Source organism: Salvelinus sp. IW2-2015, linkage group LG7 (genome assembly GCF_002910315.2).
Source record: "Salvelinus sp. IW2-2015 linkage group LG7, ASM291031v2, whole genome shotgun sequence".
Taxonomy (NCBI): domain Eukaryota; kingdom Metazoa; phylum Chordata; class Actinopteri; order Salmoniformes; family Salmonidae; genus Salvelinus; species Salvelinus sp. IW2-2015.
This window is the reverse complement of record NC_036847.1, coordinates 6,502,712-6,519,051: the sequence shown is the minus strand read 5'-3', so window position 1 is coordinate 6,519,051 and position 16,340 is coordinate 6,502,712. Positions and strand designations below refer to the sequence as shown.

General features: G+C 49.5%; 1 pseudogene; it reads left to right on the top strand.

Annotated features, from left to right (window-relative positions):
• The first annotated feature begins 5,106 nt into the window (after positions 1–5,106).
• Positions 5,107–16,340, top strand: part of LOC111966898 (cadherin EGF LAG seven-pass G-type receptor 3-like) — a 58,426-nt pseudogene continuing 47,192 nt past the window's right edge.

Here is a 16,340-nt window from a genome sequence, read left to right as displayed (position 1 = left end):
AGACCTGGCAGTTATGGCAACTTTCCACCTGAGACTTACCCCGGGGTGTTTTACCAAAAAGGCTGAGACTTTTGTGTTTCCACCTCCAAGGTCCGGCTGCAGTGTCTCACTGGGCCCTGGCCTCAGTGGATCTGCTCTGACTTAGGGCAAGGCCAGGCCACTGGTACTTTTCAGCCTGCACTTACCTGCATTTACATAATCGTCCACAGTTAGCCATTGTTATCACCTTCTCAAGGTGGACGATTACGACCTTCTCAAGGTGGACGATTACCACCTTCTCAAGGCGGACGATTAACACCTTCTCAAGGCGGACGATTACCACCCTCTCAAGGCGGACGATTACCACCCTCTCAAGGCGGACGATTACCACCCTCTCAAGGTGGACGATTACCACCTTCTCAAGGTGGACGATTACCACCTTCTCAATGTGATAATCGTTCACAGTTAGCCATTGTTATGTACCTACTACCATACCAAGTTCAAAGGCACTTAAATATTTTGTCTTGCCCATTTACCACCTTCTCACAGAGTTGTGTTGATGCTTATGTGTGCCATTCAGAGGGTGAATGGGCAAGATTTACGTGTCTTTGAACAGGGTATGGTAGTAGGTGCCAGGCGCACCGGTTTGAGAGTGTCAAGAACTGCAACGCTCCTGGGTTTTTCATGCTCAACAGTTTCCCGTGTGTATCAAAAATGATTCACCACCCAAAGGACATCCAGCCAACTTGACACAACTGTGGGAAGCATTGGAGTCAACATGGGCCAGCATCCCTGTGGAACGCTTTCAACACCTTGTAGAGTCCATGCTCAGATGAATTGAGGCTGTTCTGAGGGCAAAAAGGGATGCAACTCAATACTGGGAAGGTGTTCCTAATGTTTTGTACTKTCAGTGTAGATCTCAGTCTATATCTATTACAGTGACTCTGTGTTTCTACGTTCTATTTTGAGGATTCAATTTGATCTGGCATTGGTAGTAATATGCCAATGTGGATTTATGTCCTGAATGTTCCTTTATCGTGAATGATTTCATTCAATGGAATTTTTACATCCGTGTTTTACCTGAATGTTCACATTCATTAGAATATTTGCAATTTGATACATTCTATGGGAGTATGCTTGGGGAGTTGTGCATGTGTAGTGAGAGAGCAATGGTGATGAAAGCAGTTCAGGGACTGTAGGGAATATGTAAGGTTTTATGTATTTCTGCGGTGAATTCATTTTCCTCATTCCCTTTTTTTAAATGTCAACTCACTCTCTCTCCCACGCTTCACCCCCACGCCTCTCTCTCTCTCTTTATTCCGTGATTTGGGTCACTGGCTGACTAAGAGAGGACACACAGCTGGCCTATAAACCCTGCACACACACAGACTCTCACAGTCTGTAAAATATTTGTTTACTGTTGTTTGCCCACACTGAACATGAACTTCTCTTTCTCTACCACTCTCCCTTCATCCATCCACTATTTTTATCAACAAAACTCTGTGACCTGAATGTGTATGTGTGTGTGTGTGTGTGTGTGTGTGTGTAAGGGATCCTGCTGCTCTCTTCATCATATCAAGAGATTTTCATTCTATTTGCTTTATATGTTTATTTGACAGAGAAATCTGTCCAAATCTCCCCAAATAATGAATGACATCATCATCCTTTTGGTTTAGACTCCATTGAAGAACGGAAGGAAAGCACACACCTTGCACGTGATAGGGAAACAGGTTGCAATAGAACTTGAGTCTGGACCAATGAATACATGAATGTCACTAATCAACTGTGAGATCACGGAGAGCTAAGGGCCCTTTTGATGGCTGTTTGGTATGCTATTCAAGTCAGTGAAGCGTGCGGAGGCTTATTATTCACACGCAACCACAGGCCCAATAAGCTGTGGCAAGAATCACACAATCACCCCGCACATGCCACGCAGCTGTCGCCATATGGCATCGTGACTTGTACAGAGAGAGGGGAGGGAAGGAGGGGGGCTTCCCGGATAGCGACCCTCTGTGTCAACCTGTCTGAGTGACAGGACGGCTAGGGCCTTGTCCTCCTCCTCTAGCATAAATTGTGGATGTAAATGACAACCCGTCAATCTATGTCCGTCCCAATCACACCTCCGTCACTTCTCATGAATGTATTACTGCCTCATCATTTCCGGTCAAGGCCAGATGCACACCGGGCCTCCGCTACCACCTGCCGCTCAGGAGTTCAGGGAGGGGGAAGGATCTGGCGACTGGCACGGGGCCTGGTCAGACAAGGAGAGAGGGGCCGGGGGCATGCAATTACGGAGTATGTGACTGGCAGGCAAAATGAGTGAAGAAAGCCTCAACACCACCCCTCCCTCTCTGCACACTCAACCCCTCCGAGGGGTATAATCCACCAGAGGCTAAAAGTACCCCCACTTTCACTGTTCCCATGGCAACTCGCACTGTTGAAAAGCAGGGTCTTGCATGGCGGCTTGCGGCAGTTAGGAGACCCCCCAGTGAGGAGTCAGAGCTTATTGATCCACCGTTGCGTGGAGGGGAGCCAAGCAGCTAAATTTGGACACACCCACATCTTGAAAAGAGTGCTGTGTCTATACATTCTAAAACGCATGCGTGCACATACATAAGCACCCGCGTAGAAACGTGCATTAACCAAGAGGAGTGTATATAGCAGACTAATTACTGCTCTTAAAAATGAATGTTGCATTGCCAGAGCAATGTTGCGTAGTTGATTGGCCTCTGCATAATATAGCCTGAGCCTGAGCCTGTATTATTTTTGTGTCATTTCCTACAATTTTGTAAAAGTGAATATTTGTGAAATGTTTTGAGTAAGGTTTTAGGCTACATTATGAACAGATCAAGTTTTACAGCACACTGCTTTGGTGTCACTTCACATTTCAGGTACTTTCCATTCATACAAAAATGTGTTTATATCCAGATACATTATTTATATTAAACGTAGGAAAATCATGGAAGCAAAGCCTATAATGTAGCCTACTTGGATTTTCTAGCCTACTTGGATCCCACTATTTCAGTATACTATCACAAATACCAGTTTGTCTAGACGACTTTGCGCGTGTCGACATGTATCCGTCCTAATCACCGAGGGCGGCTCGCCAGTATAACCTAACCTACTTTTCACAGCAATTATTGTTGGTGTGCAGGCAAGGCGAGRAATGATACCCAACATGGCTGACTGCCTGCCCCTCGCTTCCTCGCGCCTAATGGCTTACAGTTCTCAGCTCCGAGAGAAGGATAGAAGCGAGAACATAGAGCGCGAGGGGTTTGCGTTTTTTTGTGCACTTCATTATTGTGGTCGGAGCATGAATATTTCAACATACGTGGATCAGCTCCAACCGTGGCGGCGGCGACAGCCAGACTGAGAGAAACACAGATTGGTTTTCATAGCAGAACTATTTTGTGCCACAACACATCCGATGATGCAAGTCAAGGCTGCCAGACACGCCTTCCCTCCCTCAGCCATTTCCAAAATGTGGGGATTTCATTTTAGGTCGTAGAATTCACCATCAGAATGAATTATGTGACTGAATTTGCAATAAAAATTACCATATTTCCATATAAACGACTTTTAATCCACTTTGTAAATACAACGAAATATATTGGTCATATTCATATAAATTCATGTTTGATTAAACTAATAAGTGAAGGGTGATGACCATATCGAAGGAAAAGCAATGAATAGGTAGCCTACTAATTACTCATCGATGTGTAGGCAGAGCATGACGTCATGGAGAGGCTCAATTCATTTTCGTAGACTATATAACATAGGCCTAACTGTGTTTAAAATGTATTAGGCTACAAGTGACAGAAAATGTGCAATAATAAATATAATTTACAGTGCCCTCTGTGTTATAATGTAATATTTAATAAAGCCTACATATTTATAATTATTACCAAAATGGCATTAGGTTGCATATGCTTCATTGCTACTATGTTCCGCTATAGCCTATATACACTTTAATTTATTTAGATGGGTTGACTAAAATATGAATGCGAGTGAGATATAGTTCCGTGTCGCTTTCCAGTTGTGGATATGGCGGCTACGGTGGTTTAACAGCCCTGCGAGCTGGAATAAACCAGGGAGGTGGAGGAAGAGAGCAGCGAGGGGGAGGGGTGTTGAGAGGAGGAGGAGAGCGTAACGCGAGGATGGATAGTACCACCGGGGTCTGCTGAAAGCCATGTTGGATATGAATGAAAGGGAGAGTTGCTGCACCCCTGACGCCGACAGACCGAGTTCTACCGAACACAGCGAGTAAATGCCAACTTCCCGGGCCCACGGAGAGACGGGGGAGCGCGGGGGAAGGTGTCGGGCGGTGCCGCTGGAGCTGGCTACCTAGCCGGCGACGGAAGAGAGAGAGACGCACTCGAAGAGAGCGAGAGAGAGGGAGAGAGAAAGAGAGAGGGGTGAGAGGGAGAAAGGGGGAGAGGAGAAAGGATCTTACCAGACTAATGGCTGCACTGCTACTGGGTTCCAGCCTGCTCTCACCACTTCTTCTCCACCTGCTCCTCAGCCCTTTGTTCGCGGTTAACCCGGGGAAGTTAGCAGGGACCTGTCGTTGGAGCCRGGGACCCTGCCCTGAGACACCGAGCCATCCAAGGGAAGCTGGGGTCTTGGCGAGCAGCAGTGGTTCGGTGATCTGCCCCAGGTGGACGTTACAACGTCTCCCATCGGAACCAGCATTCCCGGTGTGGAGTCTTTTTATATGGCAAGGGGCGCACGGAGACCCCTTTGAACCGTTGTGCACCGAAGAAGGAGGTGCGAGAGGGCCGTGGAATGGAGTCAGGCACCCCCATCCTGCAGGTAGGAGCAGGAGCAGCGGTGGGGAGAGGGGCGTTGTTTCAACTGTTTTCTCTTCGCGGGTTCAAAAGGCCAAAAAGCGGTATATACAAAGTACTAGAGTTTGCGCGCGGTCACCACCCTGTCTGACGCCCGCCAAACCCGACACAGGGAGAGTCTTTGTGCGCGGCCAACACCAGGGACCTGAGAGCGAGTCGTCGGGGATTACTAGAGACGTTCGAGGGGCTTCTCACAGGTGTACAAGGACCCTTCACCGGCCACTTCCCCCAACACAGCAAATATCTACAGCTAAGCAACCACKTGGACAGCTGCCATGGGGCCCTCCTCGCTCTCATTTGGGCAATAATGCTTTGGACGCCGGCGAGGTGGCCACCGGTGCTTGTTCTCATTTAAGTAGTCACAATGTTATCGATCTCACCAGTGATGGTTGTAATCGTTCGTTTACTAAAGCCATTGGGAGAACGGGGAGGAGCGTGGCGCATGGGCCCTGCCCATGCTATCTCACCTCAGCCACCGCAGGCAGCGCAGCCAGATGTTACCAGTCACCCGGGATTACTGATGGGGCCATGGCCCTCACAGGTTGTTATTTCAGGCATACCCGCTCCAGTCCTGGGCATGCCATGGTTCTGGGCAGGAGGAGGGAGGGAGAGATGGCACAAGGCAACAAACACGTGAACAAAAATTATCTGGATAAGGATTTGGCCTCTGTTTATCTAACAACTAAGCTTAAGGAGCCGGCTGCTCCTCCACAGAGAATATCAGTGTTGGCAGGCCGAGAACAGAGCGCTCAACCCCGGGTAGAGAGTAAGGGGTTACCCTGGGGGTCTCTCCCCGGAACGAGGTGTTGTGGTTTGCAGCGGATGGATATGGGGGGAGGACTTTCAGCCAACGTTATGGGTCCCAGGGGAAGCATAGAAGTGAGTAATCTCGACATCCAATTTCCCCCCACCACAAATATCACTGATAGTCTATGTTTGCCATCTAACGGAACCGGTAATGAAAACAGAAATTCTACTAGCTCATTTTCCTTATTCCATGACGACATACAGGCAGCAGAATCGGCTGCTCGAGCCAATGTTCCTTATCCTCAGTCTGAGCCAGCTCACAATGAGTCAGCTATCGTCACGCCTATATTGTCTTCCATCACCGCTCTCACAATATCAMCCTCGGTACACGCTGGTGCAATTAAGTCTGGTGTTACTCACAGGGATCTCGTTATCACAAACCCCTTCTCATTCTCCATGGAGCTCAATCTGATTAAACGGGATAGTGACTCAGACTCACATTCCCAGCCACGGACAAGCCTCCTCTACAGACCCCCTCCTCTTCAAATAGGTTCAGCACCACAGGCACAATGGACAGCACCCATGAAAACCTCTACCCAGCTTTCTCCAAGTAAACATGCATATTCGGCTCACCACTTTCAGCCATTTTTGGGGGAGAATGTTCACAACGTCAATAATAATAACAATATCAGAAATTACAACCAGAACCACAACAACAACAACAACAACAACAACAACAACAACAAAGAGGAGAATATTCAGATGAATGATGAAAGAAATGGTGTCAATAGTAGACAGGCGTCAGTGGATCTGAGCGGACCATGCTCACAGACACAGCTGGGCTTGGTCCCTGAAGAATTGCTCGACACTGCGTGTGTTGACAGCAGCTCAGGCGACAGCTTAACTACTGTCCAGGGGGGCACTCGCCTGCAATTAAAATCAGGTAAACTGGTGTCATTACAACAGGAAGGTGTCAGTCAGCCAGAAAGGCATATGGGGGGCGAAGTTGATGAGGGGTCTGGGGGAGGCGAATTACAGGCGGGGGAGGGAGAGAGACAGGCCAGAGAGGCATGGAGGGAGGAAGTGGAGGAGTGGGAGTCAGAGGGAATAAGAAAGGGAGCCACAGCCCAGACAGATGCAACTGTAGAGGCAGAGGGAGAGAGAGAGAAGGGTCAGGAGAGGGCCAGCCTCACACAGACACAGAGTGGAGCAGGAGGAAAAGGGGAGGGGGAGAGAGTGTGGCAGGGGCCTGAAAGCACACAGGAAGACGAGGAGGAAAGGCACAGGTCAAGGGGAGAGAGAAGCTTGGGAAGGCAGACCGTGGAAGATGAAGGTGAGGAGGACAGAGGGAAAGAGGTTTTGGTGGTGGGGCGCGCTCGCCGAGCTGCCAACAGACACCCTCACTTCTCCCAGTATAACTTCCAGGTGCAGGTTCCAGAAAACCAGCCCCCAGGCTCCTCAGTCATAGCCATGTCAGCCACCGACCCAGACGCAGGTGAAGCAGGCAGGCTCAGCTACACCATGGCCCCTCTCATGAACAGCAGATCCACTGACTACTTCCACATCGACCCCGACACAGGCCTCATCACCACCTCCCAGGTGCTGGACAGGGAGCACATGGACCTGCACTACTTCCGGGTCACGGCGTCAGACCACYGCTCTCCACGCCTCTCTGGCACCACCATGGTGGCAATCACTGTGGCCGACCGCAATGACCACTCGCCTATCTTTGAGCACACCGAGTACCGGGAGACCATCCGGGAGAACGTGGAGGAGGGCTATCCCATCCTGCAGCTCCGAGCCACTGACCTGGATGCCCCGTCCAATGCCAACATCCGCTACCGCTTCATAGGAGACACAGCTGCTGCGGCCCGGGCCGCATTTGAGATTGACCCCCGCTCAGGGCTGATCACCACGCGGGGCGTGGTCGACCGGGAGACCAACGAGCGCTACACCCTCCACGTGGAGGCCAGCGACCAGGGAAGGGAGCCCGGGCCGCGCTCGGCCATCGTTAAGGTCTTCATCACAGTGCTGGACGAGAACGACAACGTGCCCCAGTTCAGCGAGAAGCGCTATGTGGTGGCGGTCAGGGAGGACATCCGGCCCCACTCGGAGATCCTGAGGGTGAGCGCTACGGACCATGATAAGGATAGCAACGCGGCTGTCCACTACAACATCATCAGTGGGAACAGCCGGGGCCAGTTCTCAATCGACAGTGTGACGGGGGAGATCCAGGTAGTTGCCCCTCTGGACTTCGAGGCAGAGAGGGAATACACTCTGAGGGTTCGAGCCCAGGACAACGGCCGGCCACCCCTCTCCAATAACACAGGTATCATCAGCGTGCAGGTGACCGACGTCAATGACAACCCTCCCATCTTCGTGTCCACGCCGTTCCAGGCGTCAGTGCTGGAGAGCGCCCCCGTGGGCAGCTCCATCCTCCACATCCAGGCCATCGACACCGACTCTGGGGACAACGCCCGTCTGGAGTACAGGCTGACTGGCACCAGCCCTGACACGCCCTTCGTCATTAACTCCGCCACCGGCTGGGTGACGGTCAGTTCGGCTCTCGACCGGGAGTCTGTGGAACACTTCTTCTTTGGGGTGGAGGCCAGAGACTATGGCATCCCACTTCTCTCTGCCACAGCCAGCGTGACCATAACAGTGATGGACGTCAACGACAACAGGCCAGAGTTCCTGCAGAAAGAGTACTTTGTGAGGCTCAACGAGGATGCAGCTGTAGGCACCAGTGTGGTCATTGTGACCGCGGTCGACCGTGATGTCAACAGTGCGGTCACCTATCAGATCACGGGGGGCAACACGCGTAACCGCTTTGCTATAAGCACAGCCGGAGGGTCGGGGATGCTCTCTCTAGCACTGCCGCTCGACTACAAACAGGAGCGCCGATACGTTCTGACTGTGACGGCTTCCGACCGCACGCTACATGACACGTGCCAGGTCCACGTCAACATCACGGACGCCAACACACACCGGCCCGTGTTCCAGAGCGCTCACTACTCAGTGACCGTGAACGAGGACCGCCCCCCGGGCAGCACGGTCGTGGTCATCAGCGCCACGGATGARGACGTTGGTGAAAACTCTCGCATCACCTACTTCCTGGAAGACAACATCCCCCAGTTCCGCATTGACCCGTCCAGCGGAGCCATCACCCTGCAAGCCGAGCTGGATTACGAGGACCAGATGACCTACACACTGGCCATCACCGCACGGGACAACGGCATCCCACAGAAGTCTGACACCACCTACGTAGAGGTGAATGTGAACGATGTGAACGACAACGCACCACAGTTCCTCAGCCCCAGGTACCAGGGCACCYTCAGTGAAGACGCCCCACCCTTCACTAGCGTGCTACAGATATCCGCAATGGACCGAGATGCCCACGCCAACGGCCGCGTCCAGTACACCTTCCAGAATGGGGAGGACGGTGACGGAGACTTCACCATCGAGCCCACATCGGGCATCGTACGCACYGTCCGRCGTCTGGACCGCGAGAGTGTCCCATTCTATGAGCTGACGGCGTACGCCGTGGACCGTGGTGTGCCTCCCCAGCGGACGCCCGTCCACATCCAGGTGACGGTTCTCGACGTCAACGACAACGCTCCTGTCTTCCCGGCAGACGACTTTGAGGTTCTGGTGAAGGAGAACAGCGCTGTGGGGTCGGTGGTGGCCCAGATCACAGCCACAGACCCAGACGAGGGGACCAATGCCCAGATCATGTATCAAATCGTAGAAGGTAACATCCCTGAGATCTTCCAGATGGACATRTTCTCCGGGGAGCTCACCTCCCTCATCGACCTGGACTACGAGGCCCGCTCTGAGTACGTGATCGTGGTCCAGGCCACCTCAGCCCCCCTGGTGAGCCGGGCCACGGTGCGCATCCGGCTGGTGGACCAGAACGACAACCGGCCCCAGCTCCAGGACTTCCAGATCGTCTTCAACAACTTTGTGTCCAACCGCTCCAACAGTTTCCCCAGCGACGTGATCGGCCGGGTGCCGGCCCACGACCCCGATGTGTCAGACCACCTGTACTACTCCATTGCCCGGGGAAACGACCTACACCTGCTGCTGCTCAACCACAGCAGCGGGGAGATCCGGCTGAGCCGCAAGCTGGACAACAACAGAGCCTTGGTGGCCCCCATGCTCATCACTGTCACAGGTGAGAGACAGAGGGAGAAAGTGTGGCTGGATGTGTGAGAGAGGGAGGGGGAGAGAGAGATGTGTGTGAGAGAGATGGAGTTGGTTTGTGTGTGTGGGGAAGAGAGAGGGTGTGGGAAGGGCCTGTCAGAAAATGCGAATGAGGGGTATTTGAGATACTTAGGCTCTTGTTCCACGATTTATGTTATTTTTGTGAATTAAATGAAAGAGGCAACATGGGCATGAAATGATAAACTTCCTGGCAAGGATGGTTTGTGATTTATTCTACTGTACAACAGTCATGCATTTTTAGTTTGTTAAAGAGCTTTTATATGGCCAGTGTTTTTTTTGTGTGACCTGCTGGTCTATTTACAGAGCTTTTATTCAGCCTCTCTCAGCCGACTCCTCTCCTCTAGGACTGGAGTGTTATGAGATTATAATGAAATACAGTCAGTCTGAGAGCAAGTCTGTCAGATTCATTGTGCGTGCTGCTGTTTGTGTCTTCCTGCCTGGCTCTCCCTCCCCTCTCTTCTCCCCTTCACAATCTCTCTCTCTCTCTCTCTCTCTCTCTTTGGCTCTCATGCTCTCTCTCTCTCTATCTCCCTGCTCTTTACTAAGACTAGAGAGAGGGGAGATTAAGATGTAATAAAGTCGGTCTAAGATCCCAGCAGGACAGCAGGCCAGGCCTGTACTCATCTGATATCTGTCTCCGTCCATCTGTCTGTCTTTCCTTCCCTGGGGCACCAACACACAACACCACTTCCCCTCTTTTGTGTGTGTGCGTGCGCGAGTGCCTGCATGTGTATCTGTGTTTGTGTGTGTCTGCACAGTACATATGGGTGTAGACAGAGAGCTTTGGAGAGGAAAGGCAAATGAGCATTAAATCAGTTGTATTTGTCACATGCTTCGTAGACAACAGGTGTAGACTAATAGTGAAACACTTACTTATGTTCCAAGTTAAAGTTTAGAAAATAGAAATAGTGAAACGAGGAATAAATACACAGTGAATAACGAATGGAAATAACGAGTAAAAACAACATGAAAATAGAAAATAACATGGCTATATACAGGGAGTAGAAAATTACATGGCTATATATAGGGAGTAGAAAATAACATGGTTATATACAGGGAGTACCAGTACCGAGTCGACATGCAGGGGTACGAGGTAATTGAGGTAGCTATGTACCTTATGTTCAGAAGAGTTAGTGTGTTCGTGCAAAAAAGGATCAATGCAGGTATCCGGTTAGCCGTTTGATGAGCTATTTAGCAGCCTTGTTTAGAAGTCTTATGGCTTGGGGGTAGAAGCTGTTCACGGTTCTGTTGGTTCCAGAGTTGGTGCACTGGTACCGCTTGCTGTGCGGTAGAAGAGAGAACAGTCTGTGGCTTGGGTGGCTGGAGTCTTTGACAATTTTTTGGGCCTTCCTCTGACACCGCCTGGTATAGAGGTCCTGGATGGCAGAGAGCTCGGCCGCAGTGATAAACTAGGCCATAAGCACTACCCTTTGTAGCACCTTGCGGTCGGATTCCAAGCAGTTGCCGTACCAAACGGTGATGCAGCCAGTCAAGATGCTCTCGAGTGTGCAGCTGTAGAACGTTTTGAGGATAAGAGGGCCCATGCCAAATCTTTTCATCCTCCTGAGGGGGAAGAGGTGTTGTGGTGCCCTCTTCACGACTGTGTTGGTGTGTTTGAACCATGATAGATCCTTAGTGATGTGGACACCAAGGAACTTTAAGCTCTCGACCCGCTCTACTACAGCCCCATCGATGTGAATCCACGATCAGCTCCTTTGTTTGACTGACCTCCTCCCTATAGGTTGTCTCATTGTTGTCGGTTATCAGGCCTACCACCGTTGTCTGTCGGCAAACTTTATGATGGTTTTGGAGTCCTTCGCAGCCACACAGTCGTGGGTGAACAGGGAATACAGGAGGGGACTAAGCATGCAATCCTGAGGGGCCCCCGTGTTGAGGGTCATCGTGGCAAATGTGTTGTTGCCTACCCTCACCACCTGGGGGCAGCCCGTCAGGAAGTCCAGGATCCAGTTGCAGAGGGAGGTGTTCAGTCCCTTAACTGAGTGTCGAGCTTGGAGGACACTATGGCGTTGAACGCTGAGCTGTGGTCAGCATTCTCACACAGGTGTTCCTTTTGTCCAAGCCCTACCACATCCGACGAGTGTCAGAGCCGGTGTTGTAGGATTCGATCTTAGTCCTGGTTGATGACGTCAGTGGGCGTAGCAGGATTTCTTATAAGGGTCCGGGTTAGTGTCCCTCTCATTGAAAGCGGCAGCTCTAGCCTGTAATATTGCCTGTAATCCTTGCTTCTGGTTGGGATATGTACGTACGTACGGTCACTGTGGGGACGACGTTGTCGATGCACTTATTAATGAAGCCGGAGACTGATGTGATAAACTCCTCAATGCCATCGGATGAATCCCGGAACATGTTCCAGTCTGTGCTAGCGAAACAGTCCCCCGTAGCTTTGCATCCAATTCATCGGACCACTTCCGTATTGGGAGCGTCACGGGTACTTCCTGTTTGAGTTTGTGCTTGTAAGCAGGAATCAGGAGGATATAATTATGGTCCGATTTGCCAAATGGAGAGCGAGGGAGAGCTTTGAATGCTTCTCTGTGTGGAGTAAAGGTGATCCAGAGTATTTTCGCTTATAGTTTCACAGGTGACATGCTGGTAGAAATGAGGTAGACATGCTAGGCACAACGACGGTACCAATTTTAGACGAGCCCCCTAACACCTTTTCCATGGAGTGGTTATAATAGTTAGTCTTTCAAACGTTTCGGACGCTACAGACTTTTTAGTGAGAAGACCGATTTTCGGGACGTCTCATGGTCTGACAAACAGTGCTCTAGCTCTGTCACCTTTCACCTCAGATGAGGAAGTGTAACACAGGTGAATGCGGTGGATTGAGACGCATTCAATGCAAAACAACAGATATTTCTAGCTTAAACTGACGGATTTTGACGGGGATCATTTTATTATGTTACTTAGATTGACTCTACGGGGGTTTTAAAATGTGTGTTGTACACTTTTGTTTACCGTCCAACTTACATAATTGTGTTCTTGACTGGTCATGCATGGGATGGCAAGAGTTCACACAGTTTACAGTGTCCGTAAAGAGATCCTTCTCTTCCTGCTCCAGTTATAGGATTTTCCCATTATATAATCCATCTGTAATGCCCTTTATTAAACACAAGAGACAGCAGGGTTCAATACCCTCTCTCTCTTTCCTCTGTCAGCATCATCCTTTACTTATTCAACACACATAAATACATCCTGTAGGGAGCGTTCAGGCATATTTAGTGTGTGTGTGTGTGTGTGTTTGTCTGTGTAAGTACAGTATAGTCAATGAGTAATTTCTCATTATATACTGTACATACAGTAGTTGTCAACTACACAAAAGTATGTGGACACCCCTTCAAATTAGTGGATTTGGCTATTTTAGCCACACCTGTTGCTGTGAATAAAATGTATAACATCGAGAACACAGCCATGCAGTCTCCATAGACAAACATTTGCAGTAGAATGACCTTACTGAAAATCTCAGTGACTTTCAACTTGGCACCGTCATAGAATGCCACCTTTCCAACAAGTCAGTTCGTAAAATTTCTGCCCTTTCTGCTGGTATCGTCTAGGAGCAGCAACGGCTTAGTAGGTAGGCCACAAAAGCTCACAGAACAGGACCGCCGAGTGCTGAAGCGCTGAACGCGTAAAAATTGTCTGTCCTCGGTTGCAACACTCACTACTGAGTTCCAAACGGACTCTGGAAGCAACGTCAGCACAAGAACTGTTTGTCGGGAGCTTGATGAAATGGGTTTCCATAGCTGAGCAGCCTCACATAAGCCGAAGATCACCATGCGCTATGCCAAGCATCGACTGGAGRGGTGTAAAGCCTACCACAATTGGACTCTGGAGCAGTGGAAAGTGGASTGATGAATCACGCTTCACCATCTGGCAGTCCAAATAACAAATCTGGGTTTGGTGGATGCCAGAAGAACACTACCTACCCGAATGCATAGTTCCAACTGTAAAGTTTGGTGGAGGTGGAATAATGGTCTGGGGCTGTTTTTCATGGGTCGGGCTAGGTCCCTRAGTTCCAGTGAAGGTAAATCTTAATGCTACAGCATACACTGACATTCTAGACAATTCTGTGCTTCCAACTTTGTGGCAACCGTTTGGGGAAGGCCCTTTCCTGTTTCAGCATGACAGTGTCTCCATGCACAAAATGAGGTTCGAACAGTAGTGGTTTGTCGAGATTGGTGTGGAAGAACTTGACTGGCCTGCACAGAGCCCTGACCTCAACCTCACCAAACACCTTTGGGAGGAATTGGAACACCGACTGCGAGCCAGGCCTAATCGCCAGACACCAGTGCCCGACCTCACTAATGCTCTTGTGGCTGAATGGAAGTCCCCGCAGCAATGTTCCAACATCTAGTGGAAAGCCTTCCCAGAAGAGTTGAGGCTGCTATAGCAGCAAAGAGGGGACCAATTCCATGTTAATGCCCATGATTTTGGAACGAGATGTTCGACAAGCAGGCGTCCACATACTTTTGGCCAGTGTACCTTCCATGTGACCCGGTAGATAGATCTGTACATTTGGGTAGGAATAAGGAGGATAATGTGTAGTTAAGATCATTGAGACTTTAAGCATCTGTCTAAGTACAATGCATTTTTATGCTTATGCCTTATGTGTGTTTGTTAATATGGTAGAGTAATGTGTGTGTGTGTGTGTACGTTTTTGTGTAAGCGTGGGTGTGTGTGTGTGCATCTGTGCGTCTGTGTTTGTGTGTGTGTGTGAGTGGGGTTTAATGTATTGTAAAGATGCAGTGTAAGCCTGCAGAGAGAGAGAGCCCCTTTACAGTGTGGCTTATTCCGTTCTGCACTGAGAGTAATGAGTGTTCAGACCTCAGGGGGAGAAGGGCTTTTAAAACAAACAGAGCGCGGAAATCATGTCAGACCACTGCCTGTAATGTGTGTGTGTTCACGCGCGCAAGAGTGGGAATGCATGCAGGCTATSGATGTGTGTCTTTCTATGGTTGTTGTGTGTGTTTCTTTCTAGGTGACTGTGTTTGCGCTACACGTGATGTTGTTAACTTGTAATCATTCCCATCCATTTGAAAAGGCCAACCCCTGATATGACTGTAGTTGGTATAGGCAGTAGGAAGCTTGCTATTTCCAGCTGAGCTTTAGGAAAGGAAGCGTTGCTCATATCTAGGAGGCTGTAAAAGCTCTGTTAGCCAAGTCTACCTGGAAGAGCCCCTAAAACTCCCCTCCTCCGTTTGAAGTGTCAAGTCATGACACGAAAACATGGGTAGGAGCAAAAAGAAGCTCACAAAGTGTTATTTACTAACACTTGTTCTCCCTCGCTGCTAAAAATTCTAAAAGAACCTTCATTTATGGTTTGGGGAGGGTTCTAAAAGTTTAAAGACGAGCGACGTGCGCTAGAACGGTGGCTTAGCTTCAGAGGGCCAGTAGCTATGCATCAGGTCAGAGTTCTTTTGTACTCACTGTAGCTACCTGTTTCTGAGTGAGTTCAAATCAAATCAAATCAAATTTTATTAGTCCGCTATTAGCTAGCTAACTTAGGAACTGCATTTTGTAACATACAGTTTAATAATATAACCCAGCTAGTAGCTAATCGGTGTACACATCACGGACAAACTGAATTGGTCCACCCACACAGACAGCGTTGTGAAGAAGGCGCAGCAGCGCCTCTTCAACCTCAGGAGGCTGAAGAAATTCGGCTTGTCACCAAAAGACTCACAAACTTCTACAGATGCACAATCGAGAGCATCCTGTCGGGCTGTATCACCGCCTGTACGGCAACTGCTCCGCCACAACCGTAAGGCTCTCCAGAGGGTAGTGAGGTCTGCAGAACGCACCACCGGGGGCAAACTACCTGCCCTCCAGGACACCTACACCACCCGTGTCACAGGAAGGCCATAAAGATTATCAAGGACAACAACCACCCAAGCCACTGCCTGTTCACCCCGCTATCATCCAGAAGGCGAGGTCAGACAGGTGCATCAAAGCAGGGACCGAGAGACTGAAAAACAGCTTCTATCTCCAGGCCATCAGACTGTTAAACAGCCACCACTAACATTTAGCGCCGCTGCCAACAACTGACTCAACTCCAGCCACTTTAAAAATGGGAATTGATGGAAATTATGGAAAAATGTACCACTAGCCACTTTAAACAATGCCACTTAATATAATGTTTACATACCCTACATTACCCATCTCATATGTATATACTGTACTCTTAATCATCTACTGCATCTTGCCATCTTTATGTAATACATACGACACTAGCCACTTTAAACTATGCCACTTTATGTTTACATACCCTACAGTACTCATCTCATATGTATATACCGTACTCTATACCATCTACTGCATCTTGCCATGCCGTTCTGTACCACCACTCATTCATATATCTTTATGTACATATTCTTTATCCCTTTACACTTGTGTGTGTGTATAAGGTAGTAGTTGTATGTTGGAATTGTTAGGTTAGATTACTTGTTGGTTATTACTGCATTGTCGGAACTAGAAGCACAAGCATTTCGCTACACTCGCATTAACATCTGCTAACCATGGTATGCT